The 25,222-nt window shown below is 51.0% G+C and overlaps 1 protein-coding gene across 8 annotated transcripts in view; it reads right to left on the bottom strand.

Annotated features, from left to right (window-relative positions):
• CNTFR (ciliary neurotrophic factor receptor) overlaps positions 1-25,222 on the bottom strand; it is a 201,516-nt gene that overhangs the window by 23,446 nt on the left and 152,848 nt on the right. The window lies entirely within an intron of this gene.

Here is a 25,222-nt window from a genome sequence, read left to right as displayed (position 1 = left end):
CAGGTACCAGGGAAAATTGTCTTCAAGGCTGTGACAGAGATGTTGCTGATGAGGAGGAGGTGCTGTTCTCTTGACCCCATCAATCTACACTACTCACAGCATTCTCTGCCACCCCTAGGGAGTGATAAACTTATTGAGGTATGATCCTCCAAATGATCAGAGGTCACCAAAGGGAGGAGAAAGGACCACTGGCAAGAGGAGAAGGAACAATGTGAAACAAGTGGACAAAATCCAGCTCTGCAAGAGAACTAACTGTGTTAACACTTTTGGCATGGAAAAGAGCATCCCTGAATCCGCTGCACTGCCTCCAAAGAGACACGGAGGCAACAGGAGACAGGATGAGAGCACCCAGTGGGAGCAGCCTTCCTCTGGCCTCATCAGTTGATCCTAGAGGTTAGAGGCACAAGAGGATTTTAACCCAGCAGTGTTCACACTGTACTTGGCTTTCCTGGATGCACATGCAGTGCACTCTGCTTTTTGCAGGAGCACAGCAAGGGCTTCAGGAAAACTCCGCAAAATGCTGAGGGATGGTGCATGCAAAGAATGAGATTTGATACCTTTGGGCTGATGAATTTTACCCTTGTTGTTAAAAATCATACCTGAACTGACACCGAAGTCAACTCTTCTTGGTACTCAGGAACTTGCACTGACTGTACTGCCTGGCACAGTGCCTTGCCACAGAATACGCCCTCTGGGCTAGATGTGCACCAGGATTCCCCTTGGAAAGGCTGTCTGATCCTGTGGTGTTCCCTCTTTCCCCTCCTTTGTTAGCCCTCATCCCCATCCATCCACTGCGAATATCCCAGGACATGCTCTTCTCTCCGAGCAGGCGGCTTGAAACAAACCGAGCAGACCTGGCAGCCTCAGAGCCGCTTCAGCCCCACAGCCCGGCTGTCACTGGCATGACACACGCGGGGGCACAGCCTTCTCGGGAATGAGCTCCAGCTGCGACTGGAGTCTCAGCCTACCACGATCTGCAGAGGGGAAACTGAGGCACAGGCTTTGCTCACCCCCGGCGCCCCTGGGGCAGGACTTAGAGGACGCAAGCAATTGATAAGGGAGCCAAGTGCAGCAGGGCCAGGGAGCAGGGAGAGCAAGGAGGAGCGGGAGAGGGAACGGAGGGGGCCAGCGGGAGGGAAGGCTATGCCGCTCCGCTCTGACTGTTCCTCCTAATGGCCATTTCAGCCTTCAGCCGACAGACGAAGGCCAGAGCCTGGTTAATGAGCCTCCCGGTTAAATTATTCAAGCAGACCCTCCACATCAAAACAGAATGGCTAATCGCAAAGCCAGAGACAAGAGCCTGATCCCTGCTACAGCCCCATGCTCTTCCTCCTCCCCGCAGGCTCCTTAACTCCTTCCCTGCCTCCCCTGGGCGTGGCGGGACCAAGGGCAGCATTGCTGTTTGCAGGGTGCAGTGGGGGGGTTGCGGGGGGGTCGGAAGATGTCCCGGAGGGGCTGAAGGGATGCAGGGGGTTTGAGGACAGTCTCTGGGTGCCCGGTGACCGCGTGGTGGCACTGCGGGCTAGCAGCACCTGCCCAGCACCCGGCAAACCGGGATGGGGCTGGGAATGTTGCCTGGGGATGCTGGGGACACTGGGGATGCCACCGTAGGCGACTCGCACCACTTGCTGCTTGTGCTCAGCTATTCCGCCCGTAACCGGGAGTCGCCGGGAAGCCGGGCTGAAGCAGGCGGGGCGTTTTTCGAGCATTCCTGGAGTCCTGCAGGGTCCAGCCCTACCAGCACGGCTCAAGATGCTGCACTGCTATGCGCCACAATTAGTCCATCTGAGGGATAATTTATGTCTGTTGTCTCCAGTATCACGCCGGATCCGGCTCTTTGTGATCTGTGCTAATTCCTCCGCTGAGGAGGCTGGGGCGCGCTCACTCCTCCAGGTTCATTTTGCTGGGAGGCGGAGGGAGGGTTGCGCATTCTATTCCCTGCTTCGATCCCCACTCTGCAGCAGCCTTTGAAGACGCCCCATTTCCACAACATGCCGTGCAAATCCTGCCCTCTGCTTCGAGGCTAGTCCCCAACCTTTTGTATCCAGCATGCTCCACCTCTTACTCTCTGGTTCTTTTACCAGATGTGGAAGGAGAGACCGGGGAAGGGAGGCAAAATGATCCTCTCATGTCTGCTCTCCTGATGCAGAGTTCAAGCACAGATGCAGCTGAAGGGAAGCTGCTGTATGAAGCCTGTCTCAGCCCACCCTTTGCCCTCTTTTTCTGGGCTGACACAAGCTGTCTCACACAGACACTCCTGCAACCTCCCTCTCTGCTGAAAGCCATCAGTCCCAGAGCCACAGGTGTCCCAGGAGGGATTTGTCAGGCAGGTACCCCACTTCCCACCTTGGCAGGCAGAAAGTTCATGGCAGAGTGTGAGTGAGTGCAGTACAATGTGCCAAAAGGGGCTGTGACCATGACACCACATGGGTGACCGTGGCCACCACTGCCAGACACCAGAGCGTTTAAGGCTGCAAGACACTTCTCAGCTGCCTGGCTGCATCAGGAGGGCTCTCTTTACCCACCCAGCCATGGTGTCTTCTCCAAGCTGGTGACAGGTTCTTCATCTCCCTATGGGAGACAATAGTCTGCAACCTTGCTCCTCTCCCCTTCTCTCCCAGGAAAGGCACTCGCTGGCACAGCTCATGCTGCCCATCAAAGGCTCTTAAAGACAGCAAATAAAATTGCAGGCTCCAATCGATCCAGCACGCTATAATGCTGTCTTTGGAGGTGGGCCAGCCCATCAGGCCAACAGAGAGAGCAAGAAAGGCAGTGGAGGAAAACAAAGCCATCAAGGGAACAGCATTAAAGGCTTTTTCTGCCCTGAGGTTTTAGGCAGTGCTGCTGGGTGTGGGGGTATCCTGCTCCAAACTTCTCCATCCTCTCTCAGATGATGTCCAGCTCTCGGCACCTGCCCCACACCACAAACAGCCTGAACAACAGGTTGAGCTACTTGGGCTCTCCTCCCTGGGTTCCTGCACACAGCCTCCCTAATTCTGGCAAATATTTCCATCCTTGTTGCTTCATGGAGCTGCTGAACTCTGTAAAAGCAGAGCTCTTTTCCTTTTGCCACAAACAGTGCTTGCCCTCTCTAATCTGTCTATTAACCTCTTGCATGGCAGGGAGCCACTTCTCCCATGTGCTCTGCCGATGTCCTCTAAAAACCCAGCATGTTTAATGCCTGGCTGTGGCAGCTTCCCAGAGGCTTGGGTTGCAACCAGCATCATTACAAAAGCTCTGGGTGAGGTGAAGAAAGGCTCAGAGCTGAGCTCAGAGCTGAGAACATGCCATCTGGGCACATGGCTCACGAACTATGAGATGCTCCAGCAAAATCTGGGGTCTGCCACAGCAGTGAAAGCTGGTGCCAGGGTCATCATCTCTGCAGATCCTTGAAAAGACCAGTGTGAGGGATAGAGTTGGCTTCCCCACCACAGAGTGCCCCATGTTTTGCATCCATTTAACTCTGAATCTCCAGCTTTTTGAAAACAGCTGTCACTTGACCAGCTTCAGCACTTCTGCTCAGCTGGGGACAGCACCACAAGTGGCCCTGGGGGATGAAGCAGCTCTGGATACACCAGCACACAAACAGATTTTTGTTTCCCTTCTCATCTCTAAAGCCCAGTTATCCTTGTACCCTCAGTTCCACTGTGCAGGGGAAAAGTGTGGCCAATCCATTTTAGAAACTACTAAAAATTATCTAAAGAGCTTTTCCTAGCTCTGCTAGGTCATGAGATAATGGACATTAAAATCATGACATTTTTATATATAGAAAAGTTATTTTAGGTCACTTTTAGAGGTTTCTGAAATGGATCAGTTATAATTTTCCTCTCCTGCTGAGGGCTGAATGTACTAAAGATGCCTTGCTCCACAGGTGGAGGAATACAAAAAATAGCACCAATAAAAGTTTTAAGAGGCCTCTCAAACACTTCTGTAGGAGGTATTTTTTCTGGTGCACTCGGGGCACATTCAGGCGCTGGGCTGATGGGGGATAATGAGCCCATAGTGTGCTTTTGGGGTCACCTGCATAACTCATCATCTCAGCCTTGGGCCAGCAAAAACTCCAGGGTCCCTGACAGCAGCATGTGCTTGAGCTAGAGGTATAGCTGTGACACAGGCCTGCCTGCACAAGAGCAGAACCCCCGTGCTGTCCCACATGGGGGGACAACCCCACAACCAATGCTGTTCTGCTGTCAAAAGTCCTGCTCTTTGCACCCCAAGTGCCCACGGCAGGACCACAGCATCACCCAATGACTTTTTTCACACCACTGGTGGTGGATGTGTACAAATACAAAAAATAACAAACCAAAAAAAAACACCCAACTGACCAAAAGCAAAGCTGCAAAGCTGCAGAGGCTTGGACAGCACAACAGGAATCCACCTGGGCACAAGATACCAGCACTGAGCATGTGGGCACAAGAGCAGCAGACCTTGCTAGTCCACACACGCATCTACACAGATGCTTTTGTTATGCACATGCTGGCTGCCAGAACGATGTATTATTTATCTAACACTGCTTTTCTAAAAGCTTGTTTGTGTACAGGAGACTGGTAGGAAACAAGAAAGAAAACAATGACAAATAAATCGTATTTCTACTGCCAGGTGTATCAGGGGGGCATCTGTCTGCCATGTGCCACCTGTGCTGGAGTGCAGCATGGCTATGGCTGGGGATGGTCCCTTCCACGGACCCAAATGTTTGGGTGCAACTGTATTTTGTTGCTGGAGAAAGGGAGGGAGGTGATTGAATTTGCTGTTTCCCCTTGACTATCTGTTCTTGGGTAAGTGTAAGGAGAGAAGGGGTGCGGAGGACAGCAGGTGATGCTCCCTATGTTCTAGAAACATCTTGTTCATAACTACCACTTCTTCAGGAAAGATAAAGCAAGTGTTTGTTTTTTATTTGTTGCTTTTGTAGGCTTTTATTTGTTTTGTTTTTTTGTAGTTGATGCAGCAAAATTCATTTGAGAGAGAATCAGAGAACCCAGAGGTGAAGGGGCAGAGGATGAGATGGCTTTGTTTCTCACTGACCTCCTAGATGACCTGGGCAAATGATGGAGACAGGGTTTATGGCTCTCCCTCTCGTATAAGCCGCCCCACGCTTAGCAAGTGGACATTTTCAGGGGGACATTAATTTCCCTTGAAATAAGACACTGAAGATATATCCCTCTGGAGTGTGAGGCAACCCAGCTGATCACCAGAGCTGCCCACATTCAGTCAGCATCTAGCCTAGCCCTCAGACTCAACACTACAGCACCTCCCTGATAGCTCCCAAAATGGGCCAGGGACACCTGCAGCCATAGCCAAGACCCGTGACCCTGCTGCCACCTAAGAGACATCTCCCCAGCCTCAAAGAGCAAGAATTTATTCCCTAAGGAGGTGCTGGAGAAAAAGGTGGACTCAGCAACAGATAAATTTCTAAAAGGCCTTATTTTACACTGATTGGGGCTCATAAACCAAGCTATGGATTTTCTCATTTCCCTTGCAGAAAATTCAGTGAGCATGGCAAGAGGCAATGCTGTAAATTTTTTGGGAGAGGAGAGGAGAGGAGAGGAGGGGAGGGGAGGGGAGGGGAGGGGAGGGGAGGGGAGGGGAGGGGAGGGGAGGGGAGGGGAGGGGAGGGGAGGGGAGGGGAGGGGAGGGGAGGGGAGGGGAGGGGAGGGGAGGGGAAGGGAAGGGAAGGGAAGGGAAGGGAAGGGAAGGGAAGGGAAGGGAAGGGAAGGGAAGGGAAGGGAAGGGAAGGGAAGGGAAGGGAAGGGAAGGGAAGGGAAGGGAAGGGAAGGGAAGGGAAGGGAAGGGAAGGGAAGGGAAGGGAAGGGAAGGGAAGGGAAGGGAAGGGAAGGGAAGGGAAGGGAAGGGAAGGGAAGGGAAGGGAAGGGAAGGGAAGGGAAGGGAAGGGAAGGGAAGGGAAGGGAAGGGAAGGGAAGGGAAGGGAAGGGAAGGGAAGGGAAGGGAAGGGAAGGGAAGGGAAGGGAAGGGAAGGGAAGGGAAGGGAAGGGAAGGGAAGGGAAGGGAAGGGAAGGGAAGAGAAGAGAAGAGAAGAGAAGAGAAGAGAAGAGAAGAGAAGAGAAGAGAAGAGAAGAGAAGAGAAGAGAAGAGAAGAGAAGAGAAGAGAAGAGAAGAGAAGAGAAGAGAAGAGAAGAGAAGAGAAGAGAATCCCAAAGTGGCAGGGCAAGCTCCCAGTGGATCACAGGCTCACTGGAGATTGCTCCATGTGCAGGGCATGAGGCCACGCTGTTTCCAGCACAGCAGAGCTGCTCCTTAAACCTGACCATTCTCCAGCCTCTAGAAAATTATCATGCAAACCTCACAGTGTTGATCTGTGAGAGAAAGGAGCAAGAGCAGAGGGGCTCTGGCAACCCTGACATGGGGTGGGCTGGCTGTTTGGAATGGCAGCCTTTGCTGGAGGTGCTCCCCAAGGTGCAGGATGCTATGGGAAGGTGATTTAGGCAGGAGAAGCCATCTGGCATCCCAAGCCCATGACAGACCCTCTTGTTGCCATTCTTTCTGGCAGCACTGATGCTTGGCAGCATTGCTGTCCCAGGAAAGTGCCCATCCTCCTGAGCACACCAGTGCTCCAAACACAGCTGTGCTCCTGGAGGTGACTTTATTCCCATGGGACAGCATTCTAGGCTGGGTGCCTTGGGGAGTGCTGCATAGGAGGGATGCTGGACACCTCCACCCTTCACTTGGGACCACACCACAGCAGAAAGTCCCTTCTGAACCCCCAGTCCTCCACCAGAAACGGAAGAGCAGCTTTGCTCTGAAACTATTAAATATTGAACAAATGAACGTAAACCTGTTATCTGGGATAATTGTGAGTAAATAAAACATTTAACCAAACCAAATGCAGCTGTTTCCACTTGGAGCCGGCACAACAGCAGGGAAGCCAGCTCAGCTACTCTGCATCGTCGTTACAGCAGCTGATTATTGTTTTGTGTATAACAGTAGCACCGCCAGCCCTGGAGTGGAGCTGGGGCCGCAGTGCTCAGCGTGGTACCCCTGGGATGGGTACAGCGGCAAGGTGGGATGCGGCAGCACAGCAGCGCGCCGGGCAAGGGAAGTACTCTGCTGTGCTGGGGTTTGCTCATCAGCCCAGGGAGTTCACGGCGAGGCCGGCTTTCCTCCCCCAACACCTCTGCGAGGGGATTTGCATGTAACATAAACCATTTCAGAGCCAGGTCACTGGTTCACACATAGCCCCGGGCAGTAATGACCAAACCTCGTTACCGGCTGCTCTGGGATTGACTGTGCCGGGCCCCTGTCCAGCTCCTGGAGACCTGGAGAGCAGTCTGGAGTGGAGGAGTGTGCAGCAAACGAGGGAAAAGTGCCGGCAAACGGGGCCTTAGCAGGCTCCGTGGATGGAGAACACATCCCTGCCTACAGCTCAGGGCTGGAGCATTCCAAGATGCCAGTCTGCCATGCCCAGATAGTAGGGGAGAGCAGGGGGCTCATGTGCTCTCAGTTTCTGCACATTCTCAGGGCTTTCCACAGCCGGGATTTGGAAAGGAGAGTTTCGTGCCCCTGCAGCTCCCACCCACCCAGATGCTAGGCCTCTCTATTCTAAAATGGCTGAGAAAGATGAAGGGCACGAATTACATGGGATTTTCCAGTCCCTGCCAAAATACTTTCTTCTTCCAGTGGACTGTTCTCCTAGACACGGGATTGGATGCGCTGTGACAAGGCAATGAAGGCACAAGATGCTTCCTTGTAACACACGAGTTCCCCAGCAACTGCTCCACACCCCAAGGAGGTTGTGGTCAGTGCATGCGGGAGCACATCACAGCCCTGATCTCCAGGGAGAAGCAGCGGACTTCCTTGGTTCTCCTCAGTAAAAGGTTTGACCAGAGCAGCCTGCAGACCTCTGACAAACTCCTTTGGGAGCTCAGCTGGAAAAGCCATAGAGAGGAAACATCCTTGTGTGCTGAGAGGGAGGGCTGTGCCTTTTTTGGTCACGCAGGGGCAATGCAGGGTGATCACAAGGGTTCCTCAGGTATTGAGGACTCCTAGAGTCCCCTGCCTCCATGCCTGCACTGCATGCAGCAGAAAACTCAGCACTCCTTTCTCCCTCTTTTCCCAGCTCCAGGCAGAAATTCACAGCCTACACCATGCAAAGCCCCTACGCCTTCCATCACCTTATTTAGTAGGTCCAAGAAAGCAATCCATCCTCTCTCCAGATGGAGAAGACAGGGAAAATACCAGGTGTGATCAGACACAACTGGGACCATCAACAGCCGTGTATCCTTGGCAAAGCTGTCCCACCAGAACTCCTGGAAGTTGTATATTTATCCAGGGAGGAGCCTCTGGAGGGAAGATATAAGCACTTTGTCATGCAGTGAGCAACAAGCTAGCCACAAATATTACCAGCTATCTCCTAGCGGGGGAGTGTGGACTCCCTTTAACAGGCAGTAGTTCTCCAAAAATGCCTTCTCCCTCTTCATCTCTCTTGGCATGCAATCTGGATATGTCCTCTTCTCTGCTCTCCTCTTCCCCAGTGAGGGAGGTACCTGGTGGCAGAGAGGCCTCTCACCCCATAGAAAATGGAAAGGAAGAAGTAAGAGGTTTCTAACTCTCTCTGAAGCAGAGAAGAGTATTTTTGGGCTTCTCCTGTTTTGGCAGGAGGAGCTGATGGGAATGGTTAGTAAGCAGACATACCCCCTACCCACTTTCTCCTCACAGCTGCACTGGCTTTTGCATGTGAAATTCCTTTCTTTCAGCATTTATTGACAACCACCCTCTCCTTTCACGCACATGTTCTGCTAGGAATATGTTGCAGTCTGTTCTTCCATCCCCTCACAAGACAGACCCCATGGTGCCCTTGAGCCTGTATGAATGCACTACTTTGGATTCGGTCAGAACAGGGGACTTAAAAGTGGGTATCTGTATCACATGGTGCACCAGCTGTGGGCACAGGCAGAGGAGCCATTGCTCATCCTGTGTTTGACCATCCTGATTGCATTTGGGTTTGCTCATGCAAACTCAGTATCCCCTGGTCAGCAATTCACATCCTTGGGGCTGCCTTTCTGCTCCATGTGATCTCCTGGTGAGATGCTGCTCTGCTCCTGGGGCTGATCTGCAGCCTGTACCTGTGCCTCAGCTGCTGGGACCCTGCTGTGAGTGTGTGAGAGCCCTATCCCCTGCAGTGCTGGTGGCTCTGCCCAGCTTCATGTCATTGTTGCAGTCCTGCTGGGAAACCAGCTGCAGGCTCCTTGCAAAAACAGCTGGGCTGGGGCCAAAGGAGATGAAGGAGGTGGGTGTAAACAACTGACCCAGGACCAGAAGGAACTTCTCCCCATGCTGCTCCCACCCTGGATATGTGAGAGTCCTCCCAGCAGCAGTCAGCCTCCTTTGGTACATCCAGAGAAGCCACCTGACTCATGCCACCTGTGCCTCTGTATGATACACCCTGGAAAAATCACAGCACAGGGTTGTGGTGGGGATGGAGCTGAGATGGACACTACAGGGGGTGGCTCTGGTTTGTAGTGCTATTCTGGCTGCTCAGGGATGATGATAGCCCAATAATGACATGCATCTGGGAAAATACCTAATTTATCATAGGAAATGAGGTCTCCACACCAGTCCTTAGCTGCTCACTCTCTAGCTTTGAGAAAATACCAGCCAGACATATCACTAACAATAGAAGTGTTCCCAGTTCAAGCTGATATCTTCCCCTGTGCTGTTGGTACCTTCAGTTGGACTGTAGCTCACCCAAAATGTGTCCTTCAAGCAGATGAAAAACAAAAGGATGTGACATTCCTGGAGGTGTTGGGCTGCAATACCAGCTCAGCTAACAGCACTGCTCAATACCACTGCTCTCTTTACTAATGTCTGTTTTTTTATCCTCAGGCCTGAATCAGACCCTGGCCTCATTCTTTTCTTAAGGAAATGAGGTCCTTGGGATGATGTAAGGCACACAGCTCTGGACTTCACTGCATTTGGAAGTAATAGCTGTGTCCTTAACTCAGCTGGCTTCAAGGGAGGTCCCATTATCCAGTCCACCTGTAAAGAAATTGAGCTTAAAAAAGGCCCTTTGCTTTATGAACGTGATGCTCATCTTCCTCACATCCCGGCTCGATGCTTAAATCCCCGCCCGAAGCAGAGCAAACCCCAGGGGATATTCATGGCATGTGTGGCTGGAGCCCAGGGGATATTCGTGGCATGTGTGGCTGGGGCAGCTCTGCTCCAGCTTGGGGACCCCTTCCCACTCATGTGTGAGAGCCTAGCCTTTGCAAAACAAAACGTGAGGTACAAACCAATTTGGTTACTCACAGAGACTGTCTCCACCTGCTCTAATCACCACCTTTGCAAGGCTGTTTTCATTTTGTTCCCTCCCTACTATCCCCAGCTCCACTCCACAGCAAGCACCTCACTAAATTCCCCTAATCTCCCCTTTAGGTCATACGATATCTTTTAATTCTTTCATCAATTTTCCTCCGGACTCCCTGCAATTTATCAATGGTCTTTTAACAATGAAACCCCAGAAGCAAACACACTTTCCCTGCGAGCATCAGCACCGGATCAGTGGCAATAGCAGCATCCTTGCCAAGTCTGCCCAAACAGCGATAATCTGGATGCTCAGCACAGCCTCTCCTGCCTTGTGGAGGACAGCAGCCTGCCACACATCCTCTGATTTGCTTACAACAAAGAAGAAATAAAAAGCACTTAAAGCACTTATTGTCATATAAAAATATTGCTATCAGTTTTTTAATTATTTACTGAGGAATGGTGGGAACCCCCAGCACAGAGCTCCCCCAGGATGCGCAACCTTTCTGCACACTCCGAGCACCACAGCAGGGAAGGAGCTGTGACCCACAGGACCACAAGTCTTTTTTGGGCAGGATGAGAGGGGCAGGATGCTGGGATGGGAACCATACACAGGTTGTTGGGGCACTGCTGCTATTTTAGGGAACACATCACACTGTTCATGCAGCAGCACTGCCCAGCACAGTGGGAGGTGCTTGGGAGAGACTTGTGGCAGAGGAGAGAGGAAGGCACTGTGCCCAGATACCCCACTGATGGTCTGGGAGAGATTTCTGGCTGTGTTGTTGTCTCTGCAAGGGGCACAGCAATGGATCAAATAGTTTGGCAGGGAAGCCTAAGGCTGCTCTTTCTTCCCTTCCCTTTCTCACTCCCTCCAAGGTCAAGCAGTCCTGGATTCTCAATAAAGTGTTGCAGGGGCTCCAGGGGATTTTAGGAGGCATTTGCTAGGGCTTCAGCAGACCTGAAGCATGACTTCATAGGGATGGGGGGGAAATACCCTAGAGCTTTGGAATGAAATGTTATTAGAGTCACTGAAGGATTTTGCTGTGCTTTCTGAAGCATTGCACAGAAAATTACAGGTGAAGAGCAAGCCCCGTGGTCTGGACCTTGCCACCAGCATACGGATGCTGTGGTGTCTGGGCTCACATGAGCCTCACTTCCCAATCATGAACCAGGAGCACAATGCAAATGCCTGCTGCAACAGGAACTCTCCTCTTGATGCACACAGATCCTTCTGAGATGAGGTGAGCAGCTGGGACAGGTCTGAGAGCCAGGGCTTGGCTGCAGATTAGAACTGCAAGGATGTGCTGGCAAAAACCAGACAGGGCAGAGCAGTCTGGCTATACCCAATAGTTTGCCATCCTCTACTGGAGCAGAAAAAACAGCTCTGACTGGGTTAATGCCAGTGCAGTTAGGTCTGTCCCATGATGTATAAGTCACCAGCAGCATGGGAAAGAAGGCAACACACCTGGAATAAGTGGGGAAATGCTGTGATACTGACAAAGTTTTGACCCTGCAGTGGTGACATGAGGTTGAACCTGGCCAGGATGCAGTATGTGAAGATTTGGTGTTTGCCTGCCAGAGGGAGATGCTGGAGGCATAGCATCAATACTGTCCCATGCCCAGAACGCTGTTCAGAGGCATTTCTGGAGAGCAGATCCCGCAGCAGCACCCATGGCTTTATAGCAGAGCAGCTCAAACCATGGCCCAGCATAGTGAAACTCAAATGACTTCTGAGGTCCTAACTCACACATGCATCTCGGTTGCTTTCTGTCCTGATTTCTGCACTAATATGATATGGAAAGGCAAGAACTGGGCCAGGACCCACTGGGCAGATGCATTGTCTTTGTTTCAACCCCATGCTGATGCTTTACCTGGACACTTGAGGAAGTCCGTAGCTCGAAAGCAGCTGCCGCTACGAGCCAAATGGGTTGCAAATGTATTGGCATGTGTTGTGTCATCTGCAGTTGTTAATAGGATCCATTTTCCAGGGAAGGGGAAAAGGAAGAAGAGGATGGGAATGCTTAAATCAGCAAAACAAATATTCACCACCCCTTCCGAAGCACTACACCCAAGGCAATAGATTATTTATGGAAGTTTGGTCTGGAGCAATAACCTGTAAGGGCTTCTCACAACAATGCAGCTGGATTCAGATGTCAAACCAAAATCCTTAGCACTTAATACCTTCAAAGCGTGTACACAGAATGGATGCGTTGCTGGTCCCAGTGGAGGTATTGTGGGATTTGTCTCTCATTTCACCACCGGCCCTGTTAACATACTAATTCCTGCTGCCCTGGAACTGGGCAGTGGACCTCCCTTCCCGGTGACACCTACACCATGCCGAAGCTCTGAAATGATGCAGGAGTTGCCTGCCCATGTGGGAATTGATGAAAGGCTTGGGAAAAGTGGTAGATGGGAGAAAAGCATCCTGTGCCAACTTACAGTCACCTTACAGGGAAATAGAGGCATAGAGCAGTCAAGGGAAGGCTACTGAGGATGGAGAGGCTGACAGAGGATGCCTGTTAAATCCCTCAGCCCCGAGTGCAGTTCCCAGCTGAACCCCAGGTGCTCAGTCACCTCTGCAGCCATTTGAGCACTGCTGAGCTCCACACCCATGGGTGGCTGAGCTGCCCAAGACCCTGTCTCTTGCCTGGCCCCAGGCAAGGCTGGGAGATCCCTCCTTGCCTGCCTGGCTTCCCTGCAGCCCAAGCAGATGTTCTGGGTCCTGTGTCCCAGGACAGATCTCAGCTTGATTTATTACTGGACGTGACTTCTGGAGTTTGTCAAAGGCACCCGCTCCCCCTCCCCTGACTTTTCCCACACCCTTCCCATTTTGTTTTACATTCACTTTGTGGTCTCCCCACCATAGCTTGCAATAAACAGAAACTCATTTCCAGTATAAACAACTGCACACTCTGCCCCAGTGAGCTGTATGACCCTGCCTTTCCTGCTCCCCACCCCTGTCTGCTTTTGGGTTCTGGGAAAACAGTCTCTTTCTTCTGCTTTTTTTTCATGCCCCCCCCCCCCCCAAGTCTCCTGGCCCTTTGCATTTTACTTTTTTTTCTTTCTGAGATTTATAATGTGCCAGCCAGAGCTGGAGTGGTCTATCCCACTCCACATCACGTACATGCTATTAAAAGTAAAGCTGCCAATAGATCTCAGTAAGGAAAACCACCTGAGCACTGCCTCAGCTGAGGGTTTACAAGATGGGGAAGGTGGCCCTGACATGGCCAAAAGCCTTTCAAGATGTGGGATATCTCTCAAGGCAGGATTTAGAAGACTTGAATCATAGAGTGAAGACGCGCAGAGCAGATCTTGTCCTCCCCAAGCCCTAATTCAGGAGTGGTTCCAGCCTGATGGGAACCAAGCCTGGTGAGAAACTTTGCAGGAATGCCGTGGAGAGATGGATAGTCACCTCTCTGAAGGGCTGGCCTGATGCTCTCAGTTGCCTTTATCTATCTTTAACCACCTGGAAAGTAACTGGTTGGGCCAAGTAGTCTGTCTCCACTCTTTCTGTGCCTGATGGAGACAGACATGTGGGAACAGCAAATTGAATCTTTCCTCTATATGGAGTACACACCTGTCTGCAGTGTTTTCACAGAATCATGGAATATGCCGAGTTGGAAGGGACCCACAAGGATCATCAAATCCTGCTCTTAGCTCTGCATAGGATAGCCCCAAGAATCCCACCATGTACCTGAGAGCATTGCCCAAACACTTCTTGAGCTCTGTCAGGCTTGGTGCTTGCTTCCCACTTCCCTGGGGAGCCTGTTGCAGTGCCCAGCCACCCTCTCAGTGAATAATCTTTTCCGGTTATCCGACCTAAATCCCTCCTGACGCAACTTCAGGCCATTCCCTCAGGTCCTGTCACTGAGCACCACAGAGAAGAGATCAGTGCCTGATAAAAATGTATAAAAAATGGTAAATGTTTTTGACACCTGAAAGAGCTTGCCAAAGGCTCAAGAAGATTCTCAGCCTTTGGAAGTCTTCATATCAGGGCCGAATGCTTTCCTCACAGTTTTGCTGCCCTTCAAAGAGGGATCTATTCAAGGCAGTATCCTGCCTTGCAGGGGCCACAGAGCAGGGCAGGCAGCAGCCTTGGGCCCCCAGATGTTCCTCACATCCCACACCACAGGGATGCTGCAGGGGATGCACACATCTGCCTTTTCCCATGGCACAAGGATATTGGGGTCAATCATCCTGTAACATGTGAAGACAAAGCTGCTTGCTTGGCCAAAGCTCTCTGGTTGAAATTTTACTCTCTATTACCTTTTACTCTCTACTGCCATCTTCCTAGGACAAGCCAGCCCCAGGACCACCAGTGGCCAGAAGTTTATTATTTAATTCCAGGCAAGGAGCTGGTCAAAGCAGCCAGTGGTTTAACTTTTGCTGGCAGATTAAGAAAAATAAGGAGGGTTAGTGAAAATCTGAACCCAAATGGTTCGGCTGGAGAGAATCCCAGCATTGTAAACTGGCCTCTAAGAGTGCTGGATATATCCTTACCCCTGTTGCAGATGCTGACATTGTGTTCATACTACCACTGGTTTGGACTCACTGACAGTAAGGCTTGTGCAGCCCCAGATAGGTAGATTTTGATTGTGCTCCTTTAGTTTTACCCCATGTAGGGTTTTCCATGTAGAAATAAGCTCCCTGAGGGGCTGTGCAGAGTGCAGAGGTGCTGCTGGGAGCGCTGCAGAACTGCACTGGGATCTTCACATCTACAGGAAAATTTTGTTGATTTGGAAAAAAGCCACAGACATGTAATTTACAGGGACATTAAACCTGAGTGACTGTCTCGGCGCAGAATCTGAGTGCAAAATAGAGACTGTGGTATCACAGAAAGCAACGGGGAGCTCCCAGCCACAGCTCCTGGCAGCTGACAGCTCCCAGCAGCCATTCCAATGCAGGTGAGTTTGCTCATTTTACCTTGTCCTCAGAGAGACGCTGATATTGATAAGGTGTGTGATGCTCCCAGGACAGCCCAGTGGGCAGGATCAGGGCTGGATCCAGGCTGGGTGGGTGTATCCGTTCACTGACTGTAATGCCTGAATATGCTGGATTGACCCTCACACGTGCTGCTCAATGCCAGAACCAGGCTGTGAGCTGGCCTGAGAGAAACTGTGTTCTCCCAGAGGAAGGGGGCTGCTCCAGGCGGTTTTAATTCCCTTGAGCAGGAAGTGACAAGAGATCTAGTAATACAGATCCACCTTGTGCTGTCTGTGCAGCAGGTTCAGCAGATGGTCTGCCCATATTTGATGGGAAAGCTGAAGGGCATGGGAGGTTTCCTCTGCAAAACTCCCAGTTCTCATGGAAGTATGCTGATCAGATGGAACCACACTAAAAACTCCACATACAAAAATCCCTGGAGTGGAGAAACCCTTCTGTTAGGTGCTGAGACCTTCTCTATCTTGACAGCTTGGCTGTTATCTTGCGTCACATCTCTGTTTGCTGACAGCACATCATGACATGGCTCCATGTCGTGATGGGGACAGCTGGTGTTGCAGGTGGCTGTACCCATGGCAGGAGAGTTACAGCCAGCTACAAGGAACTGCACGGGCTTGCCGGATTCCCTAACAACAAATCCATACCGATGGATTAGCTGTCTATGGAGACAGTTGGTAGCATTTTATCACTCCTTCACGCCCCATTGATAAAAGCACTCCTGGTATGAAGGGTGGCCAAGAAACTGCTCTGCTCCTCTCCTCTCCTATGGACTAGCTTCTGCAGCTGTCCCCAGCCGACCTGAGACCCTTAGCCTTTGTGTTGTTCACTCAAACCGAGCATCCCCAGTGCAGTTAATCACTGCAAGCATCGGGGCAGGAGACAGCTGAGGCCACTGAAGCCCAGCACAGTTCACTGACCCTGGGGAGGAATGCAGCTGACTCACACCTCGGGAATCTGACCTCCACGAGGGCTGTGCAACTGGCTGAGATCATGGATATCCCTGTCCTGGCACTGCAGCTCCCAGCAGAACTGCAAACAGTACAGTGTGCCCTTGTGGGTCACGGTGATCCAGCCTCTCACCTCACTACAGTGATGTTCTTTAGGTATCCCAGTGTGTGCTGCACACCGGGCACAGTGCCTGCTTCCCTGTCCCTGTCTGTGTCCCTGCTCAGGAGCATGGGCAGCAGTCCTGGCTCTCTCCAGCGTGATATTTCCAGCTAGGAAATGCTCTGAGTATGCCAGCATGGAGCTCTGCTGCCTCTGATTCTCCTCCAAGTGACCCACAGGGTACTGTTAGAGCTGCTGTTATGGTGATTTTTATTTAAATCAATATCTTCTGTGTTATCCCTGAAGCGCTCACTACTAATAACCTCTCATCCTCTCAGCATGCCTTCAGTGGCCGTCAGCTTTGCTTTGCTCTACAAAGAGCTATGAGCCCTCAACACTTCTCTGCAACTCCACCTCTGCCTATGCCTCCTGGGAGTGAGGCTGCTCCCACTCCAGGTGCAATTCAACCCCAGCAGCAGTCACAAATACCTATGGGGCTCCCAGATGGTACTTAAGTTTCCAGTCATTGTGATGGGAGGAGAAAGCCCTGAAAAATCACATTTCCAAAGGCTTTTTCTTGAGTGCCAGCCCCATGTGGGATCTAATAAAGCAAATCCCAAATGGTTTGAATAGCAGGTTTCAGGTCCAGCATGTGGCTTTTAATCCCAATATTTATCATTACTATTCCTGGAGAGAGCAGGGATTTCTCTGTCTGAAGTTTCCGAGCGCAGAGCATGGAAGAAGTCTGGGTCACTTGGTCACCTATACCAGCAAAAAGAGGGAGGAGAATGCCCCACAATCCTGATAACCACACAGGGCACAAAGAAAGACCCTGATTTACCAGCATCTCCAAATTACAATAATAAATCTTTACCTGTTTCATCTGAGCACATATAGATCCTTTTCTAACAGAGCTGAAAATCTTGGTGAATCTTCCCCGGGTGCAAGTGTGGTTCAGCCTAACAACCATAGTGTGACAGTCCTGGGGCTGGGGACCTGCCAGGTAAGGCACAGTCCTGAGGTAAGCAGACATGGATCCCCATGGGCACATGCTGCAAAGCCAATCCTTGCTGTCAAGTACCAGCCCCTCGTGGGAAAGGCCCCTCAGAATAAAGCACCAGCCACCATCTCGCTTCTTCTGTCTTCCCTGGCCACGCTTCCCCGAATCCCTCCACAGCAGCGCCCCCCAGGCTGCAAAAGCCAAAAACAACAGGGGAAAAAAGTGAGGCATAAACCCATCATTGTGATGGTGGATTAGCATAATATGGATTTCCCATGTCAAAATAATAGATCAAAATTCATGCTGCCATCCTGGCTCCAGAAGGGCACCACTGCTCCTGCCCATGGTTTATGTTTGATGAAACTGAGTTAGTAGTGTTTTTATCTGTCAATTAGGAACCATGAAACAGTTATTAAATAGAGTCAGAGCCCTCCTTGCTGCTCTCCTGGGCAGTGCAGGAGACACATAACAGCCTGTAATGGAGCATTAAGCAGCAGCAGTTTTGTTTCTGATAGGATTGGAAATGATAAGCCAGCGAGGCATGGCTGGATAGGGGGAGAAGGTCCCTGGCTCAGAGGACACATAGCAGCAGCTGCTGTGGGGAAGTTCAAGACAGAAATTTCTGCCCCCCACCCCAATCAAAGTCTCTGTAAGACTGCCATCATTGCTGCATCTGCTTGATGGGAGAAAAGCAAGGGCCTGAATTTAATTATCTGCTTTCCCTGGTGCAGCCCTGGATGATTTCCATGGAGGCAGGAGGGCCTTCAGCTGTGAACAGCAATGATATCCCAGCCCCAAAGAGAAAAAGAGCTGGTTTAAACAAGTTTTAAGAGACAGGGACTGGGCTGTTCATAGAAGGCAGATAACAGAGGAACAATCCACTTCTGGAGGTCATCCGAGTTCAGGGAATGCTGTCACTGCCCTCCATCTGCAGATGTGGATGCCCTAATCAGGCAAAGTTAGGATGTCTACTTGATCTCAAGGACTCTTTGTCTGAGATCTGACACAGGGCAAAGCCAAATTCTGGGCTGAGTGATGGTAGTCCTGCACAGAGAGAGGCACCCAGGGATGGGAAGCATGGAAGGGGGCAGAGGTTCCCAGTTCCAGCGTCAATGGATGCATTTACCTGTGTCCTTCCCACCCTCGTGTCTCAGGGTTTGGTAAGCCCTTGCTCTGTACCCGCACCAGTTCCAGGTGTCTCAGAACAGCATTTGCTCACCCACCCATGACCATGAACCCACCCCCTCCCCAGCAGGGCCAGTTTGCACCAAGGGACCACTTAAATGGGTACAAAGCAAACTGTCCTACCAGCACCTTGCCTGGGGGACCACCACAGATCTGTGGCTGCTTTGCAGCCTGTTTGTTCACAACAGAAACAGGACAACAACTGCAGGGGTTCTTTCGCTTTTGGTGATTTGAAATTAAAGGTTGGGTTTTCAGGGCTTTTCCTTTTGGAGCTCCCTCTGAAATAAGTAAAAACCTCATCAAACCAAAATAAAATGAGCAAAATCTTGAACACAAATGCTTAACTCTTTAACAATATACAACAAAAATTTTCATCTGGCTCTGACTTCCAGGGCATTTTTTCCAAAGTTGCCAGTGATTCACAACTCCCATTCATTTCTTCTTTCTGGGTAAACTGCTTAGGAAACTGAAGATTGGCATCTCCCAGTGCAATGAGGGCTCCTGCTAGCTTCTTCTCCAGTTGCCACCCTTCAGAGAGCAAGAGGGATGTACGCTGTGGTGTTAGGCTGGCTCACTACAAACCTACCATCCAACCCTCTCTTCCCAGGGACTTTTCATAGTTTCAGTGTTTGCAAGACTCTAAGGGACCCCCAGACAAGTTGCACCATCACACCACTCTGTCCTGAGTCCTGTATTCACAGTATTCACATGGCACAGTCTTCAGTGCCTGGCCTCCAGTCTAAACCCTGTCCTTCCCTTCCAGCCTTGAAGAATGAGAGGGAGACCTCACCTAAGCAGAGATCTGAGCTCTCCCTGCATGGAAAACTGTAGCTATAGTAACAAACTGCTCAGAGCTGCAAGGCAGTGATGGACAGGTTTCAGAAAGGCAGATGGGAAGGTTGCTGGTAGATAGGGTGGTGTGAGGGGAGTGTGGAGAGCACAATGATGGGCATGCTTCCCTAGGGAAAAAGCCTCACACATCCCCTGTTTTGCTACATGCCCATGCCATGGGCATGATGAACCAGCATGACACTCTCCAAACTTCACAAATAGACACAGACTCGCTGGGTATTTACTGCTGCCAAGCCATCTCCAACACCTTCACCTTGCCAGGATGAAGGAGATGCCCAGAATATGGCTAATACATTTGTTTTGCCTCTACAACCTGCCTGCAGAATAAAAGTGGGGAAAAACTTGAAATGGCAGGAGAAGCAACAGCTGCTGTAAAAGTGAAGGAACCCAGGAGGCAGGCAAGGCACAGACCTGTGTCTACGCAAACCAGGCCCTCTGAACTGCAAGCTGCTTCCTTGAGACAATGCTACCTCGGCCCCTTACCATCTGTTGAGATGGGTTGGTGCCCAGAGCATGATTTCCACCTCTGCACCATGGTAGGATGCTCATGGCTGCAGGCAGCACGGGAGCCTGATATCACTCAGCCAGGCTGATCTTCATCCCATCTCCTGCTGGGAGTGGTGTGCAAGCCCCTGGAGTGGTTCAGTGCCATTGGAGCTGTCACACACAGCTGGGCTGGGCTGCAGAAAGCAACAAGCAGCAGGGACAAGAGAAATGGGAATCCCTGCCTGTTCTGATAGTAGATGGTGAGAGGTTTTCAGCTCGGTTTCCACCTTGACCATGCCTGCAAGGTGGCCAGGATGGAAGGTCACTGTGGGAAGCTGAAGAGAGTGACATCTCCATGCAGTACACCAATGTCAGGACAGGGGGTAAGGCACAACCCAAGGGGTTCTCCCTACACTATCCCAAAGAGGATGCAAAATTAGGGTCAAAGGCAGCCCAGGGTCCTTACAAAACACTTATCACCCTTACCTGGCTGGGAACTTTGGACTTTGCAGCCCTGCAGGAGTAAGGTGTTTCCCTCACTGCACCTCTTCAGAAATCCCAGGTGATCCTCAGGGATCAGTATTTGCTTCTGGAAAGCAGCCAAGTGGCGAAAGGAGGCTGGAGCCTACTGCTGGTTCTACAGACCTCATAAGCCAAGAGACAAACCCAGAGCAGTGATAGGGGCAGGAAGACCCTTGTTGAGGCTCTTTGCAGCAGTGGTGAAAGGGCTCTGAAATGCCTCTATGCTAGTATGAGAATCCTCCAGCTGGGAAGAGGGGTTGCAGCCTGACCTGCTGTCCCTGCCTGCTTTGCACTCAGAAGGGATTCTGGGACTGAAGAGAGGAAAGGTGGGCAACCCCTCCTCCTGCACCTCCCTGGCTTCCCTGAAATTTGCCCTAGAACAAACTCTCTGGGATTAGCACCAGCCACATCCTGGTGAGAACAATATTAAGGGATTATGAGATTAGAAATACCATTTATGCCTAGAAGAATAACTCTAATTCTTATCTGATTGTCTACAGATGTCAGCAATCAAAGTGCCTCTTTCATGTGAAGCAGGGAGCACTGTAGGGGTGCTAGGTGAACACAACTTGGCCCCCTCCTAGTATGAGCCAGCTCCTCCTGCTGATGCTTGCCCCAGATTGTGTTTGCCAGTAGCTGCTAGCATGTTAGTTCCTTTGTGGGTCAAGCTGCTCAGCAGAAGTCCTGTGGTGGGGCTGCATCCCCCTCCTCTTGTGTCTCTGCTGGGCTGCCTTCCCAGGATAAACTCAGCTGTGCCTGCTTCTTGCAGGGTGCTGGTGGGGAGCCTGGAGAAGTGGGTGCTGCTTTGCCCGCAAGCAACACCACCCTGAAACTCCAATTGCAAGTGTACCACAGCCCTTTTGCTACCCTGGGCCACCAGTTCTTCCTGCCGTGGGGAGTGGCGCCGTGGGCAATGACAGTACTGTGATATGCAGGATGCACGGCCCCCTGTGACTGATGCAAGGCTTTTCCTGCTCCCAGAGGGGTCAAACAACTTGAAAAAGGCAAACTAACCAGGTCTGACCCCAAACTTGTGTGCTGCCCCACCTTACACCCAGTTGGAGGGGCTGGGATTCTTGGGGCTGGAGCATTACTGGCTTTGTGGCACTACTGCCCCTGGGCTGGCCAAGCACTTTGTGCCAACTTGCCTGGGGAGGCAGCTTGTAATGGGGTGGTCTGGGAGGTTCTGCCTGGCCATTAAGGGAGGTAAGTGCTTCTGGGTATGCTATGCCAAGCTCCTGTCTGCACGCTGGAGGCAGAATTCATGCTGTTTGATGGCGCATTATCTCCATTCGGCTCCTCATCTAAAGCTCTCTGTCAATCCCTCCCTTGAAGAAGGCCTGTGAGAGCTTTCTGTCCTTCATGCTAATGCTTACATGAGTATCTCCATCCTATCTCTCTTCTTCCTTCCCTTTCTCAGACCCGAGCCATCTTGTCCAATTTTGTCCCATTTTCTTTTCCTGCCTTAACCTGTGCCTCACAGACACTTCAGCATTTGAAGCAACATTTGTCTCCTCCCAGCCAGGAGCAGGGTGCACAAAGAGCCAAGACATTATAGAGCTGGGATGGAGCAGGGTGAGGACATGCAGCATCCTCTGAACATCCCACATCCTCCTGTTCTGCAGGTTTTTCCTCGCAGCCCTGATCAGCACCACCACATTATCTGATGAAAGAAACAGCAGCTGTGAAGCTAAATCTGCAAGACGGGGATATGCACCTTCCTTAAGTCACTGACTTGAAGGCCATGGGAGAAAATTAGTTCATCTCAGCTGACCTCCTGGGTTGCACAGGCCATTACATCCCTCCATTACCCCTCTATTGAGGCCAATAAGTTGTGTTTGACAGAACCATCTTTCAGCAAGGCAGCCAGCCTTGCTCTGCAGATAACAAGCAACAGAGGAGGTGACATGGTTTTTAGCAATTTGTTCCAATGCTTAATATTTTTTTCTCTTAAAAATATGAGCCTCATTTCTAATTCAAATGTGGTTGTGGCTCAGCTTCCAGTTATTGGCTCTAGTTATGCCTTTGCTTGCTGGGTTAGCACCCAGTATCTTCTCTGCTTGGAGGTAATTACAAAAAGGAGTCAAGGCATCTTTCCAGCTTCCCTTGAAGTCACTGAACAGACTATTTTAAGTCTTTCTCCTTCTGGCAGTTCCCCCTACTCCCTTCATCTCCTTCTTTACTCTTGCTCTCCCAGGGTCCTTCTCAAATATCTTCTTAGATAATATCACAGGAATGAAGCAAGGATCTAATATTATCTTTGTTTGTACATATGCAGCAGTTGTCAGAGCTGGCTCAGTCTTGGACCTGAGTCTCCTTTTTGGCCAGCCTGTCATAAAACAAACTCACTGTGTGGGGCACCTCCATCCTGACATCCTCCTGCAGGAGCTGTCTTCTGTACTCCCTGACATTTTGCTTTTTTTGAGTCATAATGAAGCCCCGGAGGAGTGTGGCAGCACATACCCCATACTGCCACTGTTCCTGGGCAACTGTTCTGCTCACTCCAAGTGGGAATCACCCTTGAGTTTTGCTGAGAGACAGGGAAGTGGGACAAGGAAATGCTGCAAAACGATGCCTGCAATGACTTTGTCTCACAGCAGCTCTGTGAGCTTTTTAATGCCCATGTAAAAGCCCACTGCTCTTTTCCACTTCTGGACAAAACCCTCCATGGGCTGACACAGCAGTTCCCACACCACCATGGCAAAAATTGCATCCATGAACACTGCTTTGGCAGCTAAAAAGGTGAGTGGGGCTTCCCCTTTTGAGCCTTTGGAGGTGATGGGACCATAGTTGGTGTGGTTGTGCTGCTCCAGCAAAGCAAGTGGGGTTTGCAAAGGGGCCATGTATCACCACTGGCACTTGCACCAAGGAATAGCCTGGTGCTTTTGCACAGAGCAACCCAGCAGCATAATCACACCTGCTTTGCATCAATGTGAACAGCAGAGGTGCCCACAATATCAGCTCCTCCCTCCATGCTCTTTGCTTCAGGAACACAGTGATTTCTGATTTTGGACCTTATCTGGCCACCTTAGTCCAATGCTTCAGGTCAGCTGGACATAGGGGAATTTCCCTCTCCCAAGAATTCATGACTCTGTGAGCAGAAGAAGCAGAAGCAAACCCACATGCTGGCCAGGAAAGGAAAGAGGAATGGGAGGAAGGGCTGGATGATGAAGGCTGTGGCAGAAAGGGGAGGTTGCCCATGACACATCCAGGCCAGCTGCCTGGGAGCTGTCCCACTTCATGGTGTGATGCAGAAGCATGCAGATCTGTGTGATCAGAGATCTCTGGGGTGGGCTGCAATGGGTGGGAGTCTTGGCACTAGGGGTGTCCAAACCAACACACACCATTTAGGAAGACTTGGAGGGTGAGGAAGGCACAGAATCATTACACAGGTTTTCAAGTCAAATTCTGTGGCTTCAGAAAATCCCTCCCCAGTCTGTGTCTTAATTTCCCCTTAATTTCTGTCTTTTCATTTAGACTCTGACATCCCTGTTAACCACCAAGCTGGAGGAGGAATGAGAGGTGGCACAGGCTGCCCTTTGTCCCCTGTGCAGCACAGGAGTCCATGTCCCTGGGTTTCTGTGAGGGCAAGAGAAAAAGAGGAGGAAGAGGCTGGTGGGGCCAAAGAGCCTTTTCAGAGGGCAGCTGCACCTGGCTGGCAGCGCAGGGAAGTCAGGCACAGAGGGAAAGAGGAGCAGCTTGGGTCCCTATGGAGGGAGCAGGGATGAACTCTGCACTGGAGGGCTGAGAAACTATTTCCCAAAAAAAGTGAATGGCACCCCATCAACTGCAAAGACATCAAAAGATGTCAGGTTCTAGTTCATCCACCATACAAACAAACTATTTCACTCTGGCTCCAGCCTGCTGGAAGCAGGCACTGGCTCAGAGCAACACAGGTCACACAGCATCCAGAAAGCAGAAAAAAGGCAGAGATCTGCTTTCAACCCTCTGCTTTCTTCCCTGACCAAGAGGACATGGTACATCCATGACATGTGACAAGCCATGCCATACAAGGCTGCTCCTCGTGGAACGTGCAGAGTTGGGTTGTGCTCAGTACAAAGCAACTTACACTGTCCAGCTGTGGAGAGGAAAAACATCCAGGGTCCGGAATGCTCAAGACAAGACAGCCCAACATGAACAAGAATGCAGCACCACGGTCTGAGCTACAGCTCCAAACCTCCTCATGGTTTCCTGTTGTGGACCCGTTAAGTGACCTCCTGTACTCCAGAGGTGAATTTCCAGAGGATTTACCTCCTCATCCTACGCATCCGAACTCAGCCACACAGGACGCTGAGTTTCCCTGTGAACCTGACTCTGGTCCAGTCATGGTTTTGTGAGCCCTCTGTCCTCCACATCTGCCACTTGGGGCAAACTGCAGCACTGGAGAGCCACTGCTGGTCCCTGCTGACACAAGGTTCTGCGCACACACTTCTGGGCTCTGCCCTTCAGGTCCCCAGAACGAGACCAGATTTCTCCATGCTGCTTGGCACATCAGCTAGTCATTGCTCACTTGCTTTTGGCAAACAACCCTCTCCCTCCCCAGCGTCATCATCAGTCAGACTGCCCAGGCTGGTACCTGTGAGCTGGTGGGGAGAGGGGCACACAACCTGGCAATATTTGTGCTCAGCAGGCTGTGTATGGCTCCTGTCAGTGCTGAGAAGACCATCCTGAAGAGAAAACAAGCAGCCATCACCCTAGGGATGGTATCATAAACCACTTTAGTAAGACATGTTGCTCCCCCTCCCCACCATCCTAACTCATGCGAACGCTGCCTTGTTCAGTTGGCAGCAAACGATAAAGACCCCCAGGGAGCACAGGAGGGGGAGAAAAGGGACATCTGTTTAGAGCATTTCTACTGCATGGTTCTCCCAGGCTATTTCTATCTCTTCTTGTCAAAATTTATCAACTGCGTAATTGTTTAAACAGCATTAAAGT

The sequence above is a fragment of the Taeniopygia guttata genome, chromosome Z (genome assembly GCF_048771995.1).
Source record: "Taeniopygia guttata chromosome Z, bTaeGut7.mat, whole genome shotgun sequence".
Lineage (NCBI taxonomy): Eukaryota > Metazoa > Chordata > Aves > Passeriformes > Estrildidae > Taeniopygia > Taeniopygia guttata.
This window is presented reverse-complemented; position numbering and strand designations above follow the sequence as displayed.